This window comes from Pongo abelii, chromosome 7 (assembly GCF_028885655.2).
Source record: "Pongo abelii isolate AG06213 chromosome 7, NHGRI_mPonAbe1-v2.0_pri, whole genome shotgun sequence".
Classification (NCBI taxonomy): domain Eukaryota; kingdom Metazoa; phylum Chordata; class Mammalia; order Primates; family Hominidae; genus Pongo; species Pongo abelii.
This window is the reverse complement of record NC_071992.2, coordinates 126,959,595-126,984,896: the sequence shown is the minus strand read 5'-3', so window position 1 is coordinate 126,984,896 and position 25,302 is coordinate 126,959,595. Positions and strand designations below refer to the sequence as shown.

The window sequence follows — 25,302 nt, the reverse complement described above, 5'->3', positions numbered from 1 at the left end:
TAAATAAACATGAACTTTCAAGTTCAAGAAGTCAAGTGAAACTTAAACACAATAAACATAAAGAAATCCACTCTAAGGAGCATTATCATTAAACTTCTTTTAACCTTTATTTTAGGTTCTAGGGTACATGTAGGTAAATTAAATGTCACAGAGGTTTGGGATACAGTTTATTTTATCACCCTAGTAATAAGCAGAGTATCTGATAGGTAGTTTTTTGACCCTCACTCTCCTTCCACCCTCTGCCCTCATGTAGGCCCTTTGTGTCTATTGTTCCCTATTTAAAAAGAATACTCTAGAGACAGTATGATATTGGCATCCAAATAAGACAACTAGATCAAAATAACAAAATAGAGAGTACGGAAATAGATACAAATATATATTTTGATTTTTGACAAACTGATATTTGGCAAAGAACAAAGCCATTCAGTAGAGAAAGGATAGTATTTTTAACAGATTATGTTGGAAAAATTAGGTACATATATGCAAAAAATGATCCATACCTCACACCATATAAAAAACATACACAAATTTGTCCAGTGTATAAATGTTAAATTTGAAACTACAAAACTTTAACATTCAATATGATTTACCACTACTGAAGATTATTTACAGTGGTACTTAACACTTTAATATCTCCAAAAAGCGGACATTAGTTTTGATTTACTATATTGGTAGATACAGGCAATTCTAGGGGCTTCTACTAGGTCTTTCATGTAACGATAACCCTCACTTCACAGGTTAGGGAAAAAATGTGCAGGTTGTGTTTGGGTCTGAGTATGTCTGAAAAACAGACACAGAGAAGACATGGAGACTAATGAGTTCACTGAGAGACAAACCACAACCAAAATTCAATTAATCTTCTGACTTTGGCAGTTTTCTAATTGGTTAATCCCAATGACTTTTGAGGTTTCAGGAATTAGTGTTAATTCTGAACCACTGCCCACAGTTCCATAAAATCATGTTTCCCTTTTTCCCAGTGCTTAGTTATACTAGTAAATGATTTCAGGTCACTTGGAAAAGACCAAAAGAAACACTTAAATACAAATTTCAGCATCATAGCAGGATTATTCTTCAGATTACTGTATTCTTCTTCACTAAAGAGGCTTTGAGTCTGAATTTAAGAACTGATGGTTGGGCATGGTAGCTCTCACCTATAGTCCCAGCATCTTGAGTGGATAAGGTGGAAACGTCACGTAAAGCCAAGGAGTTTGAGATCAGCCTGGGCAACATAGCAAGCCCTGCTCTCTACAAATAATAATAATTATAATAATAATAATTTAAAAATAATTAGATGGTCATGGTGGTATGCACATTTAGTTCCAACTATTTAGGAGGCTGAGGCCAGAGGACTTCTTGAGCCCCAGGAATTCCAGTCTACAGTAATCTATGATTGCACCACTGCACTCCAGCCTGTGTCACAGAGCAAGGTCCTATTAAAACAAAACACAACAAAACAAAACAAACAATTGGTTAATGTCATGTGATCACCTGTTAAAAATACCTGAAGATTTTCCACTTATACAGATCAAGTAACACTACTTTCAGAGAGAGATTGTCCATCATTTTAGCCCTCAGGTGACCAAGAATGATTAGTCAATAACATTAAACATATCTGCTTATCAAACCATTCTGCTTTGTTTTTCAACTCTACTGCCCATTATGGTTATCACAACTGCCTTGTCTGTCACATGTACTTCCTCTATGCATCCAAATTTCTAACAAAATTCCAATCTATCTCTTTATTTGCCCTTGAAAAATTTCAAGTTAAAAAACACTCATCATATTAAATACTGGCCAATTATTATTTTCTTCTTTATGAAATGGCTTCATCTTTTACGTTGTCTGCATCTTGAAATACTTTTTCCAGTACCTATCACTAGGATGTCTTTGGAGAATATTTTATGTCTGATTTCTGTATATTTTATGTCTTATTTCTGTACTGTGTTTAGATGATTTCTAACATCATTTCTAACAATTTCTACTGAATTGTGCTGTGATTTTCTTTTCTAATCTATTCCAAAGTAATTTATATTTGTTGTCATTTTAACTTCAATGTTTTCTTCTGAGTCTTTGATGTAATTGATTGAGTTTATTATTCTGTTTTATAACTTGTTAAGAAAACAACTCAAATTTAAATTTGTAAATTTAATCTTGCCTACCTCAGTGATCTCTAATAAAACTAACATTTTATTTTTATGTCTTCAACATAAATCATTAAAACAGCAGTTATTCTCATATGATAATGTCTTCTACATATTAGAAGACTCAATGCTTATTTTTCAGTAGATCTATAACATTAGTGTGCCATGTTTTAAAAAATAAAACTTTTTCTTTCAAATTTCTATAAAGAACTATACCTTTCTAAACAGGTCCTTGAGTTAGATTTGTTGAAAACTTGCAACATATATTTATGCTTATTGACCATCATTGCAAATATTAAAAAAAAGTCATCTTTGATATTTCATAAAGGTTTTCTTGATACTAAGTCATCATTTTTCCTCATACAGTGAATACCATACCTTTAGATCTTGGGGGCAGGGAGAGAACAATAAAAATAATAAAATAGAACAAAGTAAAAGTAACATTATATTTGGCATTATTGAATTTTCTCTTTATTATCATTGTATCTATTTGATTAGTTATACTTGGTATATTATAGCATTTAGAAACATTTACATTTCCTCCCATAAACTGAAATTCTACATTTTTATTTCATATTCAAATGAATAAAATATGACTATTGGACTTATTGTCTATCGAATATGTATTACAGGTTTATGTAAGTATTCTATTTTCTCAAATTGTGTTATCTTGACATTTTAATGTATCTGAAAAGATGACATTTTTCTTTTTCACGTCTCCTGTCTTGCTCTAAAAACTTGTGATTTCATAAAATTTACTTTCTCTTTTTGTTGCTTTTGTAAGTTGCTATGCAACTAAAATAGGGGCTTTGCTATAATTTTTTTCATTTGAACTATTTTCTGTTACTTCCTTTACATTTTTAAGCTTTCAGTATTTATGAGAGATAATAAAACCTATAATGTCAGCCAAATAACAAAATTACTCTTATCATGCATTTAATGTACCAATAATTAAAATTAACCCATATATTGTTTACTCTATGGATATTCATTTCGGTTTCAGAATTATAAACTATTGAAATTTAATTACTGTGAGAACGTTGTGATTTTATTATAAAATTACAAGAAAGTAAAGTTTTTCAGAGTACTAAAAATGCACAACAGACTAAAATCGAAATCATTCGTTTGTTAATTTTTGCTTCATTTAGCTAGTCTTCCAGGGTCTCATTTTTTTTTCTAATATACAAGCTTTAAGCATATTTGTAATATTATTAAATTAGTGAAAAATTCTAAACGTTAATCTTGTAGACTAATAATCCAAAGGAAGATCAATATATTTTTCACATGGTGAAATTATTGGACTAGCAATTTGGATTCAAAAATAGTTACTACATTTTGATTTAAACACAGACCATGAAAAAAGACAAAAAATAAGTTGAGCATGAGGAACAGTGGAAGGAAACACGAAAAGGGGAAAAGGAAAGAGGCCAGAAAGAGAGCTGAATTTGTAGGTTGCACTAAGCTATTTGATATTTTTTAACACAAACCTGCCCATATGAGTGTGATATGTATAGATCAAACATAGATGCTGCATAGCGCTTACATTATTAAGCCTTCTACAAAAGTGTCATGTAGCAGTAGACCCTTGATTTTATTTTAAAACAATCTGAACATCAGACCTGTAGATTATTAGGATAAAACACCAGACCTTCACAGTGAATATATTAGTAAATGGAGAAATAGCTCTCCATAGCCAGTGGATGGAAGGGACACAGAGAGGCAAACACTATTTAGCTATGACTATATATAAATAGGTCATCTATTCACATAGCATAGAAAAAAGTAGTTTTACCATCTCAAAAGCAAACAGAAAAGCAAATATATTTGCTAACTTTAAAAAACATACACGAATAAGGTAGAAATTGTGTGGGAGCATCTATCTCTTTCTAATTTAGGCAGGTATATTTATAAATATGTCAACACTAGCCCCAAACAGATTGGTTCTCACTGTCAGCAGTTGACTACATCAATGTGAAACTGATTAAGAAGTAACGAAAACACTTTCTGTGTCTCAAAAATAAAGTTTGAGAAGATACATTTTTTTAGCCCTTGTTTTGCACTGTTTATTGTGGTATTAAGCTTCTTTCTTCCTAATGGAGATTAAAGGAAAAAAAACACCAGCATGATAAGAATGCATGTGTAAGGGAGAAAAATGAGAACAACAACAACAAAAACATACAGTGAAAGAATTACTGACCTCTGCTCTCCACAAATATTTTTATGCTACAATTTAATGATTGAGCATAAAAAGTCTCCAAATTTTTACAATTTAATGATTGAGCATAAAAAGTCTCATAATGATGAGAATAAAAAGTCTCCAAAGCATGATTAATTATTCACTTAGCCAACGGTCTTCCTGGTTAATTTTAAGGACCTTTAGTTAGAAGGAAATATAGATATTTCTTGGGCATTTTAAATATGCACCATTCATGCCCAAAACAGGATTAAAATTTAGAACCTTGTAAGTGGAAGCTAAACCATGAGGATGCAAAGGCATAGAAACAATACAACAGACTTTGGGGTCTTTGAGGGAAGGGTGGGAGCAGGGTGAGAGATAAAAGACTACGTATTGTGTACCGTGTACATTGCTCGAGTGATGAGTGCACCAAAATCTCAGAAATCCCCACTAAAAAACTTATCCGTGTTAACAAAATACCACCTGTTTCCCCAAAAATCAATCGAAATATTAATAATAAAAAAACAAATTTAGAACCTGAGACGTACATATCAGCCAACTTGAAGCCATTCAATAGGCAATGTCAAACTGGCTTATAGATTTTCTTTGCCATTTTCCTCCAGCCTCCCTTTAGTCCTCTTGGCTCTACTGTCATTCAGAATTAATGCCACGATTTGATCATATAGATGACATAATGAAAGCAAAACTAAAATTAACCAAAAGGACCAGTATTTAAAAATAAATAAATCTTCAGCTTTTTGTCGTCCCCATACTTAGCACTTTCAAATCATTATAAAAGGACAGTGGGAGTCAGAGAGGGAAAACAAACGATTCATAAAGCAATGTTAACATTTGTTACACATAGTTCCAATTTTCTCTGACTGCAATCATACAGTAGATACCAAACAAAACGCTTGGCAGTGGATGATCCACTGAAATAATCACTCCTGCTCTGAGGACTGCCCTCTCTCAAGACTGGGTGAAAACAACCATGTTTGTACTCCTTGATCTGTCCCACTCTGGCTATGGCTTATGATAACAGGAGGGGATACCTGTTGAAAACGGCAATAGTGATTCATGTTCTAGTGATTTGAAATTGGGAGAGATTCTAGTTTCTTCTGAGTATATTTTTAAAGCATGATTATTTAAACGTGGCAGGTAGTTTTTCACCATGTGAAAAGTTCAGACTACTGGCCGGGTGTAGTGGCTCACGCTTGTAATCCCAGCACTCTGGGAGGCCGAGTCGGGCAGATCACAAGGTCAGGAGTTCGAGACCAGCCTGACCAACATGGTGAAATCCCGTCTCTACTAAAAATACAAAAAAATTAGCCAGGAGTGGTGGCACATGCCTGTAATCTCAGCTACTCAGGAGGCTGAGGCAGGAGAATCGCTTGAACCCAGGAGGCGGAGGTTACAGTGAGCCGAGATTGCACCACTGCACTCCAGCCTGGGCGACAGAGCAAGACTCTGTCTCAAAAAAAAAAAAAAAAAAAATGTTCAGACTACTGAGAAAGACATGGAGAATGAAATTTTGGCACCAGACTGCAGAAGAAAGAGCCTGAAAAAGTGGCTTTCTGCAATCAAGACCAGGTTCCTCATTTCCATATTTTTGGTGGTCAGAATACTCTCTTACATTTAGCCTGGTAAACTTCTAATGATTTTTTTTCTTGCTTAATGAATCTCAAGTTTGTTTCTTGGGACAAACAAATAAAAAATAAAATATATTTGACTTTGTAACTTATTTTGATCACTACTTACTTTTAATAAGTATTAATTGTGGTAGGGAAAATTAATAACCTTAAGTTGATTTGTAAGCTGCTTTTATATTTTAAAATTTCAAAAATAACATATTTCATGTTCAGATGCATCTGAGCAAATACTCTCATATGCAAATACACATAATTAAGAAAATGGCTGTTAATTAAATGCAGGATCACATATAAAACACAATCATTGTCCTGACAATAAATAGGAATTTAACTATAGTCATTAAAATTTCTGCTTAAAGATTTATATAAATGGAAATGTATTCAGATCTTGCCTAAGCTGAACAAATAATAATGTTTCATCCTATTCACTTACAAAACAGGTTTATTCATGTGTTTGTTTTAAGGGGGTAATTGGACATTAAGGGGGGATTTTTTTTCCTGTTAGGCAGCCAAGGTAATAATTTATTTAACAAGAGAAATATTATTTGACTAACTTAGAATTACGTTTCAAATGCCTGAGATTCCAGACTGAGATGGAGCCATCAAGCAGAATGTTCCAAATGACCTGATGCATCCCATGAGAAATAAGGACTTAACTTGATTGGTAAAAAATCAATGGTGTCTTAATTGCTTTTTGCCCAAGAACCTTTTATCGTCATATTAAAACACTATCCAAGAAGCAACGTAGAAAAGTAACAACATGACAGAGTAAAGTTGGGCTATGGAAATCTATTGTACATCTTCTATAAATTAAGCTGAACACTTGGTTCTGTAAGATGAAACACAATGTGGTGATTTCCCTTTTCTGAAGAAATGTTGCACCAATGTAGATTTCCGTGTCTGAAGAAATGTTGCAGCAACGTAGATTTCCATGAAATTTTTTGTGAAAATGTCCATGTGTTCCCTCTTAAATGAAACCTGGCTTCGTGTTTCAGCTTATTCAAGTTTCATTGCATTTTCATTTTACAATAGTGTATTATAATATGCTTCATTATTTTACTTAAAATTTTTATTTCAGTCATTATAAGTGAGGATAAATGTGTTTCTGTGCTTATTTCCTGAAACATACTAGAGACTCAGTAGACGTTTGCTGAGCAAGTGGCTTAATAACTGGACTGGCAGAAGTGGATGAATGGATAATTACTGATCATATTCTTATGTCAACTTTTGAAAATTGCCTACTTAAATCCTTTTATATCTGGACTTTTTTTAATTAATGATGTTTAAAAGTACACTAACTGTGTGAATTTTAACATTCTGACTTTCAATTTTGTTTATATTTATATTATGTGGAATTTTAAAGTATTTTCTTATCATATTTAATCATTTTATTTATTATCACTTTGTTCTTACACTTGAAATGTCCTGCTTTCACTGAGAATAATTATAACCCGAACTATTTGTGTCCTTTAATTAATTTAAAGAATTCATTTACTTCAAATCATATTATTAGGTCAAACAAATTTTTAAGAAACATTAATTAATTAATTCCTAGGGCTCTATCTGGTCATAGTTCCAAACACAGTTAGATAAGTGTACTTTCTATTATACACATATTTGAATTACCACTTTGAGTTAAATATCAAGTTTTTGAAAAGCAATAGCCTGCTACCAGAGAAATTACTTTCCTATGTTGTAAATTAATTTATTTCATGTGGCAATGTGAGAAAGTTTCGTGATATCAAAGGACAGAAATCAAACAATATTACAAGCAATCTTCTTATACATTCTACAGAAAGTGATTTTTTAAGGGAAAATTAGACATTACCTCCACTGAATTTTTTAGGCCTTTGCTGGTGAATTTTCTCTTACTTTCAGATAGCTGAAAAGTAAAGACTAGAGGCAGATGGAATGAAGCTCACTGATAGACAATCTTGCACAGTACACTTTTTCCAGGGTGATATGTCATGGCCACTACCTCAGTAAGCAAGGTGATTGATAGCAATAACACTTGATTCATTTCTCATTAGGGGTATGAAGATCACGCTTCCTTAATGTTCCAATACATTTTTTTCATAAAACCTATGCACAATATCTTAAATTATAAAGCAAGATTGAATCATCTATTCAGAATGGGCCTATACAGTTGAAACACTGAAGAGTATTGTGTCTTTGACAAGCACAGATAATTCCCATGTGGCTTCCAGCCACACCAATTAAACATCATTTTTAGTTTCTTTTGAAAAACCTCCAGCTATCTTCTGAGTTGTTAAAGATACACTGGGTGATTTGAGGCTGAAATTGTTTCCCTACTTATGTTGCACATTTTATATACCTCTCTGCTGCAATGTTCAAGTTATATAACCATTCCCCTTAGTGTTTTTAGAAGATTATGCTAATGTCAATTATTAAAAGTTACCTTATATAGAAAAAAAGAAGGTTGTTACTTTTCAGCAGCATATTTCTTAGCTGTATAGCACAAAACAAAGTTGCAGATTATAGGCTTTCATGTTGTAGCTGAAAATACAGGTAGATTCAGGGTAAAAGAGTAATGTAGTTGAGTCTTTTTCTACTAGTGACAGCAAACAATCTCCTGGGGAGATTTTTATTTTTTCTCTCAATAACTTTGATCTTTGTCCTCTCATTTATTTCTTTCTGAGTCATTTCTGCTCCCGATAGTGATATATCCATCCCTGTTGCATGAATCATCAATGACTGAAATAGAGCAGTAGATGCAGATACTGTGAGTGTACAGTGACAGGAAAGCATAACTGAATTTGGAGTAAAATGTATTTTATTAACAGTCCCTTTAAACCAAGCTTTTCTCCTTCCTTAAAGTAGATGAATACACTTACCTCATATGGCTTTAATTGATATTCATTTAAAACACTTAACCAACTCCACGGCACATAGTAGAAAAAGTGAAAATCAGTTTCCATTTCTTCACTTTCCTATACATTGTATATAAAATTTATTATCAAAATGATGAATAATAGATTGTCCGGTTTCCTACGGAGACATAAATTGGCAACTAAAACTGAAATACAGAACATAGTAGTAATACTGTTGGAGGTTGTACTAATTAATGAAAATTCACATTAAATATTCATAAAATATTTGCTATAGGGGTTGTGGTGCTATATTTGATAATATTCTGTCTTTGATTGCCTACATTCAATGTATTACTATTTTTGAATTTGTTTATTTTATATTGTCACCAATTTTTCTCCTTATAATTTTTCTATTTTTAATTTTTATACATACATAATATTTGGACATATTTATGGGTACATGTGATATTTTGATACAAACATACAATGTGCAATAATTAAATCTGGGTAATTGTGATGTTCATTATCTCAAACATTTATCATTCCTTTGTATTAGGAGCATGCTAAATCTTCTTCTCTAGCTATTTTGAATTATACAATAAATTATTGTTGACTGTGGTCACCCTATTGATCTATCAAACACTATGACTTATTTCTTCTATCTAATAGTATTTTTGTACCCATCAGCCAACTCCTTCATCCACCCCACCCCACTGCTATTTCCAGCTCTGGTAACCACCATTCTACACACAGCCTTCATGAGATCAAATATTTTAGCTCCCACGCATGAATGAAAACATGTGATTTTTGTCTTTCTATGCTCTGATTATGTCATTATGTCTAGTTTCATTAATGTTGCTTCAAATTGCAGGATTTGTTTCTTTTGTAAGGCTGAATAGTATTCCATTGTATGTATATATACCATATTTTTTTTATCCAGTCATCCATTGATGGACACAGGTTGACTCCATATCTTGGATTTTGTGAATAGTGCTGCAATAAACGTGGGAGTGCAGGTATGTCCTTGATATACTGATTTTCTTACTTTTGGATATATACCCAGCAGTAGAATTGCTGGATCATATGGTAGTTCTATTTTTTAGTTTCCTGATGAACCTCCATACTGTTTTCCATGGTCGCTATACTAATTTATATTCCCACTAACAGTGTACAAGAATTCTTTCACTGCATCCTTGCCAGCATTTGTTATTTTCTGTCTTTCTGATGATAGCCAATTTAACCAGGTTGGGATAATACCTCATTGTAGTTTTGATTTGCATTTCCAAGATGATTAGTGATGTTGAGCATTTTTTTATATACTGCTTGTCCCTTTGTACGTCTTGTTTTGAGAAATATCTGTTCAATTATTTTGCCCATTTTTAATTGGATTATTTGTTTTATTATTGAGTTGTTCAAGCTTCTTATATAGTCAAGTTATCAATCCCTTGTTGGATGAATAGTCTGTAAATATCTTCTCTCTTCCTGTAGGTTGTTTCTTCATTTCTTCGATTGTTTCCTTTACTGTGAAGAAGCTTTCTAGCTGGAAACCCCTGTCTCCCACCATATGAAAAAAAAAAAAAATCAAAATGGATTAAATACCTAAATTTAAGACCTGCTACTTTTAACTACTAGAATAAGACATTCAGAAAACACTACTGGACGATGGTCTGGGCAAAGATTTCTAGAATAAGACCTCAAAAGTACGAGCAAGCAAAGCAAAAATTGACAAATAGGATTACATCAAGCTAAAAAACTCTGCACAGCCTCTTAGAATTTATTTCTACTTTTTCTAAAGTAAATTTTTCACTATTGGTTCAAACGTGGTTTTTGTTCAACTTCCAAATTGATACATTTGAAGACAGCATCTTTTCACAATTTTAATTTTTGAACTGCCAGATAATATTTCTAATGCATTTTCATAATGCAGTTTGTGCCTTGCCTACCACATTTATTCCAAATTACTTGGCCTAATACTAACACTTTCCAAATATGGTAACATCTCCTTACCCAAACTCTATCTCACTCTCTCTAATAATATGTTAATCTAAAAAGAAAGTTTTTCACTTCTACATGAAAAATCAATAAAAATTTATATCTTTGGAAATTTGTTTTATTAACATTCTTATCAAGAGATAGCTTTTTCTAAATTACCTAATTCATTCTAGTAATTTTCTTTGTTTCTATCATATTTAGTATCAGTATCATAAAAGTTATATATCACTTTTTATGTTCATTAATGTTGTCTCAAATTTACCTTTGTATATTACATTACATTTTAATTTTGTTTGTATTTATTTATTTTTTTTGAGATGGAGTCTCGCACTGTCTCCTGGGCTGGAGTGCAATGGCAGGATCTCGGCTCACTGCAATCTCTGCCTCCCGGGTTCAAGCGATTCTTCTGCCTCAGCCTCCCAAGTAGTTGGGATTATGGGCGCCAGCTACCACGCCCGGCTAATCTTTTGTATTTTTAGTAGAGACGGGGTTTCATTATGTTGGCCAGACTTGTCTTGAACTCCTGACCTTGTGATCCGCCCCCCTCAGCCTCCCAAAGTGCAGGATTACAGGTGTGGGCCACTACACCTGGCCCACACTATGTTTTAAAATGAGAGAGGCACAATAAATACCTATTGAGTCTATGGATTAATGTAAAATTAATTACTTAATAAATGGCCAGGTGAGCCATGAATAAACAAATGTAATAATTTGTGATTACTCAAACATAATTTCAGTGATAATATTATTAAAAAGATACTAATAATTTGAATGCATATATTTTTTGACCACTTACTTAAGACTAATGATCAAATCACTCCCCAAAGAAACTATATTAAATCATCATAGTAGCTGCTCAGAAATGTGAGCACTTCAATAATAGACAATAAAAGTCATATATAATATTAGAATTATTGTCAATTTCTTTGGTTATGAAGTTCAGAAAAATTACAAGATATTAGTACTACATTTTAAAATTTAAATATACTATTTTTTGTTATTGTTTTACTTATTTTGTGAATTATGATCATTGTAATTCCTTCTAATAGATTTAGCTTATAATATTTTTAAGTATTCTATTTAGCTCTATTACAGATATCTTAAGATTTGCATTTAATATGTAGAAATACACATTGATATATTTATTTTTATATTGTTAATATTATTTTCTTAAGTTTTACAATTATAAAACATAATACCCAAGCATAATCTGAAAATATCACATCAGAATGAAGAGAAACAGAAAAAATTTCATTAATAAAATTAAATTCAATAATTATTATTGAGCATCAAATTCCTTCAATATTGCCTCTGCTTATTTCAACTTCAACCTCACTTTATATCACAAAATATATTATTCAATATGCCTTCTACATAGGTCACTTTTAATTACATTTTTATGGCCTTTTACAACCACTTAGAGTAGAACTATCTGAAGATTTTTAGGCATATATGTTTTTGTTTGTATAAAGGTAAATGTATGTATATTTGTATAAGAGTTTGTATTTTATTTCATGTAAATTTTTGTTATAAAATGTGAAATTAACATATGAAATCTAAATGTATGATCCAACATTCATCATGTGATAATAGGTCTTTGAAACTATCAGATATTGCTGAAGTACGTAATACTATCCCTAACACAATGAAGCTGCTTATCTGGACCAAGATTATCAGACATAAATGTATTTGACAAGCCATTGAAGCAAGTTCAGAATTTCAGCTGTGTTTCTTTTATTTCTTTCTCTTCTCCTTCTATTTATCTTTTCATTCACTCTAAGCAAAGTGTAAAATTTATCTTGACCTCTTTATCTCTCACCTATCATTGCTACATAATGAGACAAAATTATTTGCTTAGTAAATTCATAATGTATCCTTCATGTTGCAAAATCAAAATTTTGAGACAAAGGTCTTCAACTCTTCACATATTTTTACCAGTTCTGTGGTGTGTTTCCATTTACTTAATTTAAAACATGTATTATATGATTAATGGAAGGTAATACATTTACATTTCAGTTTTTTAAATTTTAAGTTACTTAATGACACTGCTTACTGTAAACACAGAGCTCACATACATATGAGAGAACGTTAATTTGAAATGAAGCATTACATTGGGACATAATATTAACTACACAGGTAGTTATAAATATTGATTTATGTATTACTTAAATAAATAAAAATTGTGCTATTTCTAAGATTGTCAGTCATAAAATGTTCTAGTTGATATCTTGCTAAGACATCTAAAATTATTCCATAGCGACATTAATAGAGTAATATTATTCCACAAGTAACATTAAACTTTTTCAGAAATATAATAATTTTTTAATAATGTCAATTTACATAACAGAATAGCTAAAAGATACTGGAATTCCTCTGGTCTATGAGTCTTTATACATTCAAAACTTCATCTTAGAAGAAGAAAGAAACTTCTAATTTTTTATGTCTCTTCTGGTATATGTTTGAAAAATTTCTCTTTCAAGTGTCAAATGTTGGAGTTGACATGGTGACTCAGGACTATAATCCCAGCTACTCTGGAGGCTGAGGCAGGAAAATCTCTTGAGACCATCATGGACTACATGGGAAGACCTTGTATATACAAAAAGCTTAAAAAATTAGCTGGGCATGGTGGCACATGCCTGTAGCCTCCACTACTCAGGAGACTGAGGTGGTCGGACCACTTGCACTTAGAAGTTCAAGGCTGCAGTGAGCTGTTATCATACTATGCATTCCAGCCTGGATGACAGTGAGACGTCATCTCTAAATAAATAAACAAAGACATAAATATCAAACGTTATACATACAGCCTTGTTCAGTAAAATAGAACAGCCTATTTTATTTCAAGTTTGTATGTATTTTACTTTACTCTTGCACATCAAATACTGTGATTTATTATCGGCTCTTCTTGTGCAAACATGCAGCATTATCAGCCAATATCTAGAGGTTAATGGCATGTCCAAGATAAAAAACGACTTTGAATTTTTACATGTATTGGTATAAGAGTTGCAGTACTATACGGAAGTTGTATGTAGAGCTCTTTAATAGATAAATAAAAATATATTCAGAGTTAATTCCCATGGTCACATAACAGAAAGCTATCAATGACTAGACCCAAGGCTGCTCATATAGTACGGTCTTGTTAAACTACAGCATTATAAAGCACATATTGTTTTGTAATCTACTTTTCCATTTTATTTTACCTAATCTTACTTTTTGGAACTATCTTTATAAAAAAATGCATATGCTTCTCATTGTGTCACTCTTACCATTCCATGCTTTAGAAAAGGTCAAATTAAGGACATACATTTTTAAATTTGAGGAAGAACTCACATAAAAGTAACCATTTGTAAAGCCTACAATTTAGTGGCACTTAGTACATTCACAATATTCTGCAACAATCATTTCTATCTGCTTCCCTGTGTATTAAGTATTTCCCATTTCTTTTTCCCCCATCTCTAGTTGTCACAAACTTATTTCTACCTCTATAGGTTTAGTATTCTGGATATATCATATAAATGAAATCATACAGTATGCAATCTTTGTGTTTGAGGTTTTTTCACCTACCATAATATTGCATTTTCAAGGTTCTCTCATATTGTAACAGGTATCAGTCCTTCATTCCTTATTGTGGCTGAACAGTATTCTATCGTGTGGATATACCACATTTTGTTTATTCATTCATCAGTTGATGGATATTAGAGTGTTTCTAAATTGTGAATAGTTCTGCTGTGAAAATTCATGTACAAATGTTTGGGAAATGCCTGTTTTCTGGTTGTTGTTGTTTTTTTTCCCATATAGCTAGGAGTGGAATTGCCAGGTCATGTGGTAATTTTATGTTGGACTTTAATCATCAGGGACATGCAAATTAGAATCACAATGAGATAACAGCTCACATATGTTAGGATGGCTATTATCAAAAACAAAAACAAGACAAGAGTTAGTGAGAACATGCATACATTGAAACCCTTTCATGATGTTGGTAGAAATGCAAAATCATGCAGCCACCATGGAAAATAGCATTGAGGTTCTCAAAAAAAATAAACATAGAACTACCATATGAGCCAGCAATCCCACTTCTGGCTATTTATCCAGAAGAATTAAAATCAGGATCACAAAGAAATATTAGCATTTCCATCATCACCATCTATTCACAATAGCCAAGATGTGTAAGTAATTTAAATGTCTATTGACAGATAAATTGATTTTTTATATGTAGTATTTACATACAATGAAATATTATTCACCATTAATAAAGAAGAAAAAAACTTTTCCTCAGACAGATTCCTTTTTTCCCACTGTTTCAATATTAGTGTCTTGTGTTATTAAGGAAATTGAGTTCATAAATGCTTTGATGGTGATCAGGAAATAAAGTTAAATCAATTGTCCATAAGCAGCAGCTCATCCATGGGAGCGAATTCAACAAACTTTCCATTATATGTTTTTGGTGGCAAGGAAATTTTTCTCAGTTTCATAGCTGTTAGCACACAGATTATGGCTGGAATCTGTAAAGGAAGACATACCATAGAACTTATACATGTATCAAGAGGCTTCACCTAATATACCTATAAAACAGAGGGTGACTTTTCTTCTCCCTTCCCATTATTGTATGATTGCATCTCACTTTCACCCAAAGATTGTTAGTTTATACATGTTATATGTCTATCTATATGCATCTATGTTTCATATCTATGTAAGGAATAGATGTTCATTTTAAGAAAAAATATATAAACAGTTAACACAGGGAAGAAAAGGCATCCAAATTAAAAGAATAATCAGCAAACAAGATATCAGTATTCATATGTTGCTCTATGTCCTTTCAAGCTTTTATATGATTCTGTTTGTGTTACTTTTTCATAAGGATGAAATTAGAAGATATTCTTTAAGAGTGTTTTTTTTTCCACTACAAGAACATGGTCTTTATAGATGTTTTGATTGACTTAGTTACAGTAGATTTTGTGGACAGACTAGAATTTCTTTAACCAGTCTTCCATATTTGGACATTAAGGTAAAATTCATTTTTGTTAAAAGTATATTTGCAATGAATGTCATATTAGAACACAAAAAGGCAAGATCTGCACATGTTATGTTTATTGGTTGCTCCTCAGTGTCTACCTTAGAGTCTGCCTGACATATATTCTTCTGGCATGACAGAATAAATAAATATTTAAGGTATCCTTTTCTACTTGTTTGAACATTTCTTTAGAATTGATTCCTAGAGATGAGGAAATGCATCTATTTTAATGGTTTTGGGAACCATATGTATAACACTGCTAGCCTCTATGTGCTTTGGTTAGCCACAATTCAATTGACAATTAGTAGTATCTTTCTTGCACAGATTTTTGGAAAATTTTATATAATATTGGTAAAATGTTTAGTGACATACTTGCACTCAGTCAATTGCAGCTATTTTGACAGTATTACTAATAGTCTCCTAAATTGTCTTCATGATGCCTGTCTTCTGCAACTCTCCTTATCATTTTCATTTCTGCCAGAATTTTCTTCCTAAAAATAAATTGACTCATGTCAAATTGTTTCATAGTTATCTTTAGGATAGGTATACAAAGGGAAAGAAACTAACATAAATATAATGAATTCGTTTTTGTCAGGTAATACCCCAAACATATCATGTAAGATATCATGTAAGTTATCTAATTTGGTCCTTACAACAACACTCCAATGGAGGTAATTGTTTTCCCAATTTTAACTGTTGAGATGAAGAAATGGAAAGAAGTAAGATGAATCATGTTCTTCTAGCAACATTACTATCTTATTTACTAAGACTTATTCTTATGAAAAATCCCTTAGAGATTCTTTCCTCCTTGCAACTAACATTTTAATTTTATGCATTGAAAATAAATATTTAAAAATGGAAACTATTACAAATATCATTTGTTCAATAAGGGTATGGCACAATAAGAATTTCCTAGTATCAGTCAGCAGCCTGACAAAATGAGAAATTAATGTTAGTATTTCCATCAATATATCTGGGGATAATATCATAAAAAATGATGTGAGGTGCTTAAAAAGGTTATAAAACTTTACAGAGATACAGAAATCTAATATTATATTGTTCTTTGAGGTAAAGCAAATACTCTGAATATGTTAAATTCTAAGACAATTTTCAGAATTAATGCATAAAGTATGATAGTATTAAAATAATTTTAATTTAATAAAAATTATTTATGTGGGATAAATGAGCATCAGCAAGCATAGCTAAACATATCAAGGACAGCTGAACAATACATGGATAACATTAATGAGAAAAGTTCTACCAAATGTTTAAATGCATCATAATAATACAACAAGTAAAAGTGCTATGTACAGGCAGAAAACAACAGCTCTATTAAGTAAACATAGCAGTGAAGAACTCTAAAAAGTTCCAATTCCTTTGAAAATTAATCTTGTATTCTAAGTTTAGTACTTGAAACTATTTATATTATTAACTCGATTCTACTTCTAAGAATATGGCCTAAAGAAAAAATTTCTAAGTATTATAAAAAAAATTAGGCAATGTAAGACATTGGCTTACTTGTTAATTATTCATCACTGGGAATGCAAAGATGAGGGATCATAAATTCCACAAACAAATATGAATTTGTACTGAATACTATTAGAAGTAATTTGCAAAACAAAATTTATTTGGGGGAAAAAAGTCAGTGTCAATGAGTGAAAATGTTTCCAAAGATTGTATGTATGTGTTTGCAACACTATTTAGCAAATGCATCGTTCTCTTATTAATATTTGGTTCTTTCCTATTTTAATAAACATGTACCTTTAACATATAAATACATATATAGAACATATATATTCTATTTATAAATACATACATTTATAAATATATATGTCTATATAAATAGACATAAATATGTATGTCTATTATTTATGTGTGATAGATGAGCATATATATTTATGTCTACTTATATAGACATATATTTATAAATGTGTGTATTTATAAATAGAGAAGTATAAATGCTATATATAGTATATACACGAATGCACACTTACATAGTAATTCCTCTTTTGGAATCTTTTTGATAGCATTTATCTAAGAATCAACGTTTTTTGTTTTTATTTTTAAAAGAATTTTAAAATAAAAAAGCTGTAAAATTTTTATTCTTATATTTGGTTTTGTAAACAAATTGGGTCACAGACCAGATTCAGGATATGTCTACGAATGGCATTAAGAACACCAGGGTACATTTGCTATCTCAGAAGACATAACAACAAAACAAGTGAAAGTAATTATTATGTGAAATTCACCCCCGATATTTCATGTATGTTCTTTTCTATTTTCCCTAAGTGTCGGCCAGTCTGACAAATAAAGGGAAAGAGTACAAAACAGAGAAATTTTAAAGCTGGGTGTCTGGGGGAGATATCACATGTTGGCAGGTTCCGTGATGCCTCCCAAGCCACAAAACCAGCAAGTTTTTATTAGTGATTTTTCAAAAGGGGAGGGAGTGTACAAATAGGGTGTGGGTCACAGAGATCACATGCTTCACAAGGTAATAAAATATCACAAGGCAAATAGAAGCAGGGCGAGATCACAGGACCACAGGACTGGGGAGAAATTAAAATTGCTAATGAAGTTTCGGGCATGCATTGTCATTGATAATATCTTATCAGGAGACAGGGTTTGAGAGCAGACAACTGGTCTGACCAAAATTTATTAGGTGGGAATTTTCTCAACCTAATAAGCCTGGGAGTGGTAAGGGAGACCGGGGCTTATTTCTTCCCTTATCTATGACCGTAAAAGACAGCCATCCCCAAAGCGGCCATTTCAGAGACCTCCCCTTAGGGACACATTCTTTCTCAGGGATGTTCCTTGCTGAGAAAAAGAATTCAACAATATTTCTACTATTAGCTTTTGAATGAAGAGAAATATGGCTCTGTTCCGCCCGGCCCACAGGCAGCCAGAGTTTAAGGTTATCTCCCTTGTTCCCTGAACAGTGCTGTTATCCTATTCTTTTTTCAAGGTGCCCAGATTTCATATTGTTCAAACACACATGCTCTATAAACAATTTGTGCAGTTAACGCAATCATCACAGGGTCACAGGGTCCTGAGGCAAAATACATCCTCCTCAGCTCACGAAGATGATGGGTTAAGAGCTTAAAGTAAAGACAGGCATAGGAAATCACAAGGGTGTTGATTGGGGAAGTGATAAGTGTCCATGAAATCTTCATAATTTATGTTCAGAGATTGCAGTAAAGACAGGCGTAAGATATTATAAAAGTATTAATTTGGGGAACTAATAAATGTCCATGAAATCGTCACAATTTATGTTCTTCTGCTGCGGCTTCAGCTGGTCCCTCCATTCGGGGTCCTTGACTTCCCGCAACAAGTAATATAAGAGTAAAAAGACTCCAGCTCATGCCTGTAATCCTGGCACGTTGGGAGGCCAAGACGGGTGGATCATGACGTCAGGAGATCAAGACCATTCTGGCTAACATGGTGAAACCCCATCTCCTCTAAACAAAGTACAAAAAAAAATAAAATTAGTCGGGCATGGTGGGGAGTGCTTGTACTCCCAGCTACTTGGGAGGCTGAGGCAGGAGAATGGTGTGGACCTGGGAGGCAGAGCTTGCAGAGAGCTGAGATTGTGCCACTGCACTCCAGCCTGGGTGACAGAGCGAGACTCTGTCAAAAAAAAAAAAAAAGAGTAAAAAGATTCCAGATACATGAGTGAGTTCATATATTCACCACGTCTCTTCAGGTATGTGACTTTGGTCAAGTCACATAACATCTCTCAATGTAATATGCTAATGAAAATGAATAGGTTAGTATAAAAGAACTATAAGGCAAATATTCCAATTGAAAATCTGTGATTCCCTATTAGTCTCTAAAAACTACTGAACTATTTATGGGAGAACGTCTCACTTAGGCAGGTATTGAAATATCAGATGAATGATAGACCTTAAGAACTTTGATATAACCTTTGTATTAGGTGACAGGGCAGAGAAGTAATCTAAAGTTTAGAAGATGACAATAATGCTGTAGTTATTAAGTGATATAAATACTGTAAGATATATGTTACATTATTAGAAATGATTCAAAATCTCTTACATATAATCACACTGTAGCTTATCTATAAATAAGTAAATAAATACTACATTTAACTTAAAACCAAAAATGCAAGACTGGCAAAATGTACTTGATATGTAGTTTTCCAAAATACTCAAAGTAAAAAAAAAGTTGTTAAATGATCCGTATTTTAACAATTTTCTTCCATATACTTACATATATAATAGTTTTTCTTTTTAAATAAAATTCAGATGCTGAAAACCTCACTTGGATTTTTTTAATCTATTAGTTATTATGGATAAATTAAATTACAGAAGGTAACATAATCACCTAGAAATATGGGAACTATATGACTACTAAAAATTGAGCAGGACAGATAATCAAATTTAAAACTGTTTAATGAAAACAAGTATATTGAATGAGTTATTTAAAAGAAATTTGTTATTATACCCAGCTAAAAGTTCAGGGATAACGCTGACTTTGGGAATCCTATTATTGATTATCTCAAGTGAGTTTACAAAGAGTAAGTTGGCATTTTTTCATTTCTTAGCTTTTTCTCTGGATTAGTATTATTTTCAAACAGCGTCTCCTCTTACAGCAACAAAACTACACTAGTAATTACAGATCTGACATCTTCTCACATTTACGCTCAATGGGAAAGATTAATAATATATTTTCCAGAAAATCCAAAAAGAAGTATTGATGTGGTTTGCATTTGTGTTCCCTCTGAATCTCATGTTAAAATGTAACCTTCAGCATTGGAGGTGGGTCTAGCAGGAGGTGTTTGGGTCACTGAGGGCAGATCCCTTATGAATTGATTGGTGCCCTCCCAGTGATAGTAAGTTACCGCAAGATATGGTTGTTTAAAAGAGCCTTGTACAGGCCAGGTACTATGGCTCACTCCTGGAATCCCAGCATTTTGGGAGGCTGAGGCAGGTGGATCACGAGGTCAGAAGAACGAGACCATCCTGGCCAACATGGTGAAACCTTGTCTCTACTAAAAATACAAAATTAGCTGAGAGTGGTGGTGTGCACCCATAGTCCCAGCTACTCAGGAGGCTGAGGCAAGAGAATCGCTTGAACTTGAACTTGGGAGGCAGAGGTTTCAGTGAGCTGAGATCGCACCACTGCAGACTCCAGCCTGTGTGACAGAGCGAGACTCCGTCTCAAAAAAAAAAAAAAAAAAAAAAGCCTGGTACCTCCTTCTCTTTCGTTTGCTCCCTCTCCTGCCATAGGACAGGCTATGTCCCCTTCACCTTCTGCCATGATTGTAAGCTTCCTGAGGCCCTCATCGGACACTGAGCAGATGTTGGTATCATGCTTGCACAACCTTCAGAAACATAAGTCAAATAAACCTCTTTTCTTTGTAAATTACCCAGTTTCAGGAATTTCTTTCTAGCAACACAAAACAGACTAACACAAGTATCATTACATCCATTCAATTCTTACTGGATCCTATGCCCATCGCTAGTATGAAACTTTGACCAGAGGAATGTTTCTTGATTCCTTTAAGCCAATCTTACCCTGTTTTCTCTAGAAGAGGACTTGAGCCAAACACTTAAACATATGGGCCATTAATGGAGAAATTCTTCATTCTTCAGGAAATATAGATCTGCATATTGTTTGTGTTTACAATCATTCTCTAGAGTTTGTATAATCATGACTTTAAGTATGCCCATTTCACTGAGAGCTCCTTAAATGAAATCTCCAGTAAAATTCTTAAATGAACTCTATTTTTCAAGTATGTAATATTCTGCCTACTCATATTTCCATGTTTAAGACTAATAAATATCTGAAACATAATATGTTAAAAATGAAATTTTATACTTCCACACCCACTCAAGCACCCTCCTTCCCTAAAGATATAACATTTTCATTTAAGTGAACATCAACTTAATCTTACTATTTGTTCAGGCTCCCAAATTTGCTGTAAATTATTTCCCCAAAACTTTATCTCACATCCCAAATTTGCTTAATTAGCAAATCTTTTTTTCTGTTCCTACTCTCAAAATATAGCAGAATCTGCCCACTTTTACTCAACTGCACTTCGCTACCTAATTCCACACCATCATCATTTCTTTCTTGAATCCTGTAATTATGACCACTGAATGTATGTCAGAATATAATAAAATATATTGTCTCAAGTTTACACATATAAAAATGGATAAACCTATGATCCAAATCATAAATTATAGAATATAAATCACAAATTATAACATAAATCACACACGAGAGCAAACATATTTTTGTTTAGAACATAGGATCACTAAAGAAATGTGCCATGATTTACAAATCACAAAATTAATACTTGAAAATAAGCCACTACTTCTCAAGACAAACATGCACCCCAGGATCTTGGGACACAAATGAGATACTTTCACTTATTTTACTACCAGAGAGCACTGTTGTTTTAAGAAAATTTTATTGCTTTGTTGAGAATAAAGGAGAGTGACAAGGAATGAAACAGGGAACAAGTTGAGATTGCTTTCAATGCACAATTATTGCTAATTTTCTAGTCCTGTTGGTTGGAGTGACTCCTTTCTGGCAGGTGTGTGGGTTATTGCTATCAATATTTATCATATCACATATGAATATATTAATATTTGTGATAATATAAATATGATAAATTAATTTTATTATCAAAATACAAATATAAAAGAATTTTAAATCAATTTTTATTACTGGATTTTAAATAAGTCCATTACATATAAAGATACATATTTGTATGTAAAAACTACATTTTGAAACAGAAAAATTATTGAGGCAAGCAGCATTATTTTACATTTTTGCAAAACTCATTAATACCTGCCTTAAATACAGCTAGATTTATGTATCTGCTTCTGCCTTTGATCTGTTGTATATGATGTTCTTGTTGAAGAATTTGATAATTTGGTCTCACATTCATATGTCATTAGGAAAATGAGGAAAATTGCATAGCCATTTCAGATAATTGTGAATATTCTTCTTTAATATTACACAAAAATTCTACAAGAGGTTACTTCTTAAATTGTATTTATAATTAGAAAAATTGTAATTTTTTTTCTGTTATATAAAATCGGTGAACCCATGTTGCAACTGTTTTCCTCTTACATACTTTTTTTGACAATTTTCACTGGTCATTTGGAAAGTATTGGTTTGCAGAGCTGTGTACACCTTTCAAATCCCAACACACTGTATTATACAGTATTTTTGAAGTCACATTTATTAATATCATTCCCAATTTTGTCAGAAAAATATTTTTGTTGAGGAGCGGTTAAACATAAAATGTTGGATGCATGTTTTCTAAAATTCTAATTTTCTCTTGAAAACTTAAATTGTTTTATTGAAGCAATGGGACTTATTTTTCAAAATCAAATTCTGTCAAATAATCAAGTAGGTATAACTATAAATTGTCTGTACATTGTTCTTCCAATGAAAAGCATATAAAAGTAGCACCTAGTAAAGATCGAAAATCAAATAATCACACAAGTACTTTTCATTGACAGAGACATTATACTTTAGTATACAGCACAAGTGCTTTAGGCATACTTTTCATCCTGTCACATAATATATTAAAATCCATGTACTCAAGGACAAATATTTGATAAAATGTATAATGTTTACTGTTTCATCAGACATTCTTAAGTAAAAGTGGATTATTATTTATAATAGCATCACGAATATAACCAGGAACCATATTCATTAAAGTTATTTGATGGCATCCAAATTATTTTATATGTACATGAATAAGATAAGTAGCCAACACGAAAGTAAATAATGAGGTGGGTGAAAAATATTGAGTTCATCATTAACGTCATCATTGATAATATTCACCTTTAGTTTTGGTTGATTCATATATATTTATGAACAAGCAACGCATACACAAACTGCAGACAAAAAAGGTCTTGTTTTATTGGTAAAAATTTACTATTGAAAGTGTGGAATCATTGGAGTAATCTGAATATTAAAATAAAATAATGGATAAATATAACTAAGCAAATTTGTAAAGTAAAAAAGTTATCCATTTATTAAACATAGCTTTGAAAAATATTTAATGATACAATGCAGGCCAATAACATGTGACATTAAATACTTACATATGAGCAGGGAGTGTGGTAACATCCATACATTACACATCTGGCAGATATCTGGCAGGTTCCAGAAGCTCTTATTGCTGAACTCTATTCCAACTGTTATTCATTTTCCAAAATGTTTATGTATCATGTTTGGTAGTTATAAAAACAATTATGTGAGGGAATTTTCTAAATGCGGAAAAAAATATTACTTTATAAATAGTCTTAATTTTATTAGTGTATATATGGGACATACATATAACTAATTTACATTTAATAGTTGTATGATACCTCATAGATGCTAAATACAGCTTATAGTACTTACGTATACACTAAAATTGGCATTATACGTCACTTGAACTTATATAAAAAATACTGGAGCTGATAAAACAGTATAATAATTGGAGCTTTGAAATTGTAGTAGCTATTAACTTTGATAAAATCATTAATAGCATTTCATGCTAAAGTTTTTGAATATGTACAATGTCACACAAAAGTAGAATACTATCATCAATTTCAAATTTCTTTTTTTTCCAGGAATCACATATTTTTTACCTAAGAAAGGGAAGACTACTCCTATCCCCTCCTTTATTAGGTGATATCATATTTTCATTAACTCCATTCAAAAAGCAATTGTCCATCCATACATTTTCACACAATTAACATGAACAAGTAACTATTTTAGTAATTATGAAATATGAATCCATTTAAAAATCAACTGCTAAGTGCAAGTTCCTGTGTTAACCTGTTTTGCGTTACTATGAAGGAATACCTGAGACTGGGTAACTTATAAAGAAAAGAAGTTTATTTTGGCTCACAGTTCTGTAGGCTGTACAAGCATGGCACACGTATCTGCTTGGTTTCTGTTGAGGACCTCAGGAAGCATACAATCATGGCAGAAGATGGAGGGGAAGCAGGCATATCACATGGCTAGAGAGCAATGTATGGGAAGTCCCGCACTCTTTTAAGCAACCAGTTCTTGTGTGACATCATAAAGTGAGAACTTACTCATTTCACAAGAGCATCAAAACACTCACAAGGGATTCATCCTCATGACCCAAACAATTCCCACTAGACTGTACTTCCAATATTGGGGATCACATTTCAACATGAGATTTGGAGGGGACAAATATCCAAACCCCATCAGTTAATAACAGAACAGAGAATCTATTAGTGTTTGGTTGATATTACTCAAATATAGGATAATTTATACAAGTGTTCTGAATAGAGAATAATATCTAAAGCTTGAAGAAATTGGTGTGGCCAGAAAATCATGTACAATGAAAGAGTCAAATGATTTCCAAAAGTTTTCATCTGTCTTTTAGATATTTTCTATATGTATGTATATATATTATATATTAATATTTTATTTAGGTTACATATATTTAACAAATAAAATATAGAGAGAATCTAAATCATTTTCAATATATTTATTGGCAGGAATA

At 32.2% G+C, this 25,302-nt stretch overlaps 1 long non-coding RNA gene across 4 annotated transcripts; it reads right to left on the bottom strand.

Moving 5' to 3' along the window:
• Nucleotides 1–238: 238 nt before the first annotated feature.
• Nucleotides 239–24,840, bottom strand: LOC129047511 (uncharacterized). 4 transcript variants are annotated; one of them, XR_008509243.2, is made up of 9 exons: nt 24,676–24,840; nt 23,882–24,046; nt 16,170–16,288; nt 15,031–15,288; nt 10,055–10,347; nt 8,822–8,997; nt 8,386–8,681; nt 2,358–2,527; nt 239–1,430 (listed from the first exon to the last, which is right to left on the bottom strand). It is a non-coding gene; the product is annotated as an uncharacterized LOC129047511 (long non-coding RNA). The 4 variants fall into 4 exon arrangements; XR_008509241.2 differs by having other exon boundaries at nt 8,822–8,975; XR_008509242.2 differs by lacking the exon at nt 2,358–2,527.
• Between the last annotated feature and the right edge of the window lie 462 nt (nt 24,841–25,302).